This window comes from Lactuca serriola, chromosome 8 (assembly GCF_051521515.1).
Source record: "Lactuca serriola cultivar US96UC23 chromosome 8, Lser_US96UC23_V15, whole genome shotgun sequence".
NCBI lineage: Eukaryota > Viridiplantae > Streptophyta > Magnoliopsida > Asterales > Asteraceae > Lactuca > Lactuca serriola.
Genome location: NC_136415.1, coordinates 145,095,541 through 145,100,519, shown reverse-complemented (window position 1 = coordinate 145,100,519; position 4,979 = coordinate 145,095,541). Strand labels below are relative to the sequence as shown.

Sequence of the window (4,979 nt, the reverse complement as noted above, 5' to 3'; positions counted from 1 at the left end):
AAAAACTTATAACACATATTGGATATTATAAAAGTAAAAGTAAAGTTTATAAGGTATGGACTATATTAGATAGTATTAAAATATAAGTTGATGGATTTTTATGTTATTTGATAATTCGGTTAATGCCCAAAACATGACTAAAAACGTAAATTTCAACATATTTCTATTTTTTACCATAATTATTTTAACCACTTAAATGCATTATTGTGCAATGCGCGAGGTTACGCCTAGTCATACATACTTATAAAGCTAGCATTTTTTCTTAAATGCCATGCATTTGAAACCCCCTTTTTTAACTTCTTCAAACCACATTCATTTGAAACCCCATTTTTTAACCAATGCAACTCAAAAGTTTTCTTAATTATGATTTAACACTCAAAAGTTTTATAACTTATATTATGTTTAATTAGCATTTAGTGAAAAGTTTACTATAAAAATGTCAATCATTTGGGAAGACATGCATACAAATCATATACAAATTTCAAAAAGAAAACAAACTTAAAGGTTTTTGTCTTCGGTTAAGGTCTTATAACCACTTTTGGAGATATGCTATTATATTAGAGCTTTTAATTTGTAAGTTTGTTATACTAATTCGTTTTTATATTTTCTTTGTTTTTTGGATTATTATAATACAGTCGTTGTATATTGTGGTTTAATCGTTAACTAGGTGGGGACCCCCGCGTTGCAGGGGTCGGATGCGACAATTTTTTTCTTTGTTTGTTCTTTGTAAATGTCATTCGGTCAACTATTTGTTTATAGTTTGAGTTTTGTTATGAGGCAAGTCAATTTAAAAAAACATACATCATCCCATTTTACTGTTATGAACCCTTTTAAAGTTGTATTTTTATATAAGTTCATAAGAATCATACAGCTTTCCTAATTGCACCTAGTCCAAATACGACCACTGTAGTTCCAGTTTTCACATTTGCAGCTTTCCAGGCAACAGCTACCCCTGAAAAAAAAAATATTTTCATAAACTCAAATTCTCAAATGCATGATCTATTAATGTTCATTCATTTTATTACCAATCTATATATTAAACATAGTAAAAGGCACATACATATTAACAAAAGTTACCCGGTGATACTACAAATCAACGAAAAATGGCGGTGACAAATTCATCTAAACAAAACTTCATTCTTGACGTGTAGATTCATGTAGGTATTCCAGCGAACAGCTGTTGTGCAACAATAAAAAATAAAAACAAAATTAGAAATGTAATCTTAAATAACAAAAAGACAAACATAGCATACATCCAATATAGAAGTTACCTTAAAGAATGGTGAAGTTGTGAAATCGGAGATCAAATCCGACGGCTGGTGTATCTATGGTTCTTCTTTCCTAAATGAGAATGCACTTGGGGCATTTCACTCGTAAAAATGAAAAAAAAAATACATATAAATTGAAAATATGTTGCCATTTAGGTCATTTTACTCGTAAAAATGGAAAACGCACCCAATAGCAATGTAGTTTGGTTTTTGAAAAAAAAAATAAAAGAAATTACAAAAAAAACCTAAAAAAATGTGTAAATTTAAAGCTCATTGCTATTTATTGCATTTAGCAGCTAAAGATGGAAAAACAAAAAATGACTATGTACTTTGTTTTTTGGGAAAGGAATAAAAACAAAATGCAAAGTATATCGCTCTTTACTCAATCTACTACGTAAATATATTCAATATCAATCTGAGTTCAAAACCGTTGAAATAAAAAAAAAGATTAACTATAAAAAGGATATGCAAGAGTTGTGTCATCCAAAATTGTTAAATTCAAATATTTTTAAGTATAAAAACATTATGCAAGGGCATTTTCGTCCAAAACTGTTAAAAAAATTAACTATAAAATTAGTATGCAGGGGCAGTTTGGTCTAAAACTGTTAAAAACAATTTTCTTAAAGTTTAAAAACAATATGCATGTGCAGTTTCGTCCAAAAATCGTAAGATCAAAATATTTAACTATAGAAACAGTATGCAGAGGCAGTTTGGTCCAAAAATGTTAGAATCAAAAATTTGAAACTATAAAAATAGTATGTAGGGGCAGTATAAACTATAAAAATATAGAAGTTACCTTAAAGAATGGTGAAGTTGTGAAATCGGAGATCAAATCCGACGGCTGGTGTATCTATGGTTCTTCTTTCCTAAATGAGAATGCACTTGGGGCATTTCACTCGTAAAAATGAAAAAAAAAAAAAATACATATAAATTGAAAATATGTTGCCATTTAGGTCATTTTACTCGTAAAAATGGAAAACGCACCCAATAGCAATGTAGTTTGGTTTTTGAAAAAAAAAATAAAAGAAATTACAAAAAAAAAACCTAAAAAAATGTGTAAATTTAAAGCTCATTGCTATTTATTGCATTTAGCAGCTAAAGATGGAAAAACAAAAAATGACTATGTACTTTGTTTTTTGGGAAAGGAATAAAAACAAAATGCAAAGTATATGGCTCTTTACTCAATCTACTACGTAAATATATTCAACATCAATCTGAGTTCAAAACCGTTGAAATAAAAAAAAAGATTAACTATAAAAAGGATATGCAAGAGTTGTGTCATCCAAAATTGTTAAATTCAAATATTTTTAAGTATAAAAACATTATGCAAGGGCATTTTCGTCCAAAACTGTTAAAAAAAATTAACTATAAAATTAGTATGCAGGGGCAGTTTGGTCTAAAACTGTTAAAAACAATTTTCTTAAAGTTTAAAAACAATATGCATGTGCAGTTTCGTCCAAAAATCGTAAGATCAAAATATTTAACTATAGAAACAGTATGCAGAGGCAGTTTGGTCCAAAAATGTTAGAATCAAAAAATTGAAACTATAAAAATAGTATGTAGGGGCAGTATAAACCGGTTGAAGAGTGGCATCCCAAGTTACACCAAAGCATGTATAAAGTGCGAAATTACTTTAACCACTGTATAGTTGGTTTTGAGAACTGACCTAAGTCCTTCTTCGCTTTCTCTTCTTGATAAGCAAATGCACATCCAATCTTTTGCATAGAAACATTGACCATTTGATCTCATGTCACATAATGAAAAGAAAACAAAAAGGTTAAAATTTTCTATAACCAATAGAAAACTCCAAGTAAGTTGCTATTATGGGTAAAAATTAAAGCATAGGGGTTATAATGTGAAAGAATTGGGAACTGTTTTTTTGTTCGAAAGAATTGAGAAACTTACTTCTGTCTTGTAGGTGAGGAAGAGCGGTCAGGTATGGCCGATACGGAACCGCCACCGGAACCCAAAAACGTTGTTGTCTTGCGATTTTGTTGGTTAGCGAAGGCCACCTACCAGAGAACCAAACTCGATACATGGTGATGGTGAAGAAGTAGTAACATACGGTGAAAGGAGTTCATAAAATTATAACGAAATAAATTGCACAAACCTTTGACAAGGGCTTTGCTTTTTCAATGTTGTCCCAAATTGCAGAATGAAACACATAGGAGCGACGATCGTAGAATCAAACCTGCAAGTCAGACGGTTGTAGAATGGGGGAGAACATGTTTCAAACTGCCGATTTTCTTTGGTTCAAAGTCAGGTGGAATAGGAATATTTCGACATCTTCTTCTTCGGTGGTGCGAATGGGGATCTCACCAGATCAGATCGTTTTTGGGCTTCCTCGCCACAGATGGGGCAGATTATGATATCCCCGCCTTATTTTGGGCTTCCCTGCCGTATGAAGCATTCGCTCTCCGATCATCCATAGTCGCTCTCAGAGGTAATTCCCTTCTTTTATCTTCTTATTCTTTAACTGGAGACACGTACGAAAATTGAAGCATTGGATCTGAAATCAAACTCAAAACGTTAACATACACAAATTGAAAGTCATCTCCATCCCCTGTTCTTGTGCAATACACCAGCAAAAAATAAAAAGAAGAATAAGATAAAAGAAGAGGGAAATCGATTTAAAAAAATAGGAAGGCCTGCATTCAAGTGTGGGACCTATGATTCTTGGCAGTTTCGATCGGAACTGAGAACCTACAATAAAAAATATGGCCGGTAACAAACCCTTGTTGGACGGTGGTGAGAACAAACAGAATCGCCGACTTCTGCAGTGTCGGATGGTGAATCGACACATGTCGGCTTCAGCTTCCCGTCGGAACGGCAGTACATCAAGGATCAGAAAGGAGAAATCTGTGGAAAGCATGAGAGAGAGGGAAGCAAAAAAGACTGACCGTATGTAGGAAGTTAGCGGTGGAGACATCGATATCAGGTAAGCAGGTGGTGGAGAAAGAATATGGCGGCTTCAACGGGTTTCAGAGAACGCAGAGAACACGATGTAGATTAGAGGGAGATGGAGGGGAAGAAAGCAAGAAACCCTAAGTTTCTTTGTTTGAAACCTTGCTAGGTCTGTTGGAGTTAGCTGCGTCATCTGCATCGTGTCTGTTGAAATCAGTTGCCTCTGTGTGGTCCCGTCTATAGACCGGAGAAGAAAATTTTGAAGTCGATGAGTTTAGATGAGTTTAGACGGAGATGGTGGAATTCGAATATGGTTAGATGAGAAAGCGAGTGGGGGAAGATAAGGAAGAGCCACCCGGGGAGCCGCGAGAACGACACGTATCAGACTCATCCTTATCTTTACGCCTGATAATAAATTAAGGGACCAAATTGTCAATACCACAAACTTTAGTGACAAAAATCTGAACCATTAAAAATATGAAAACTCATGGGTCATTTTTGCTAAAAAAAATCAAGATGTTTACCATTCCTAAGAAGTGCTCCCCTTTAATATATATATATATATATATATATATATATATATATATATATATATATATATATATATATATATATATTGATCATATGGTATATAGGGTGATGTCGAAAATGTTTAATTAAATATTTTAAATATGTTTTTTTTGTTTTGTAATTGTATCGTTTCAAAAAGATAATTAATTAAAACTCATACATATGTTATACTTTCCATCACTCTCTCTCTCTCTCTCTCTCTCTCTCTTTCTCTCTCTCTCTCTCTCTATATATATA

At 32.8% G+C, this 4,979-nt stretch overlaps 2 long non-coding RNA genes across 4 annotated transcripts; both read right to left on the bottom strand.

The window, feature by feature from the left end:
- Window positions 1–667: 667 nt before the first annotated feature.
- On the bottom strand, window positions 668–1,490 carry LOC145071049 (uncharacterized). Its single transcript, XR_013690206.1, has 3 exons — window positions 1,272–1,490; window positions 1,078–1,177; window positions 668–952 (listed from the first exon to the last, which is right to left on the bottom strand). It is a non-coding gene; the product is annotated as an uncharacterized LOC145071049 (long non-coding RNA).
- A 574-nt stretch (window positions 1,491–2,064) lies between these two features.
- LOC145071048 (uncharacterized) lies at window positions 2,065–4,547 on the bottom strand. 3 transcript variants are annotated; one of them, XR_013690205.1, is made up of 3 exons: window positions 3,379–3,866; window positions 2,935–3,280; window positions 2,065–2,163 (listed from the first exon to the last, which is right to left on the bottom strand). It is a non-coding gene; the product is annotated as an uncharacterized LOC145071048 (long non-coding RNA). The 3 variants fall into 3 exon arrangements; XR_013690203.1 differs by having other exon boundaries at window positions 2,065–2,134; window positions 3,379–3,863; XR_013690204.1 differs by lacking the exon at window positions 2,065–2,163 and having other exon boundaries at window positions 2,934–3,280; window positions 3,379–4,547.
- Between the last annotated feature and the right edge of the window lie 432 nt (window positions 4,548–4,979).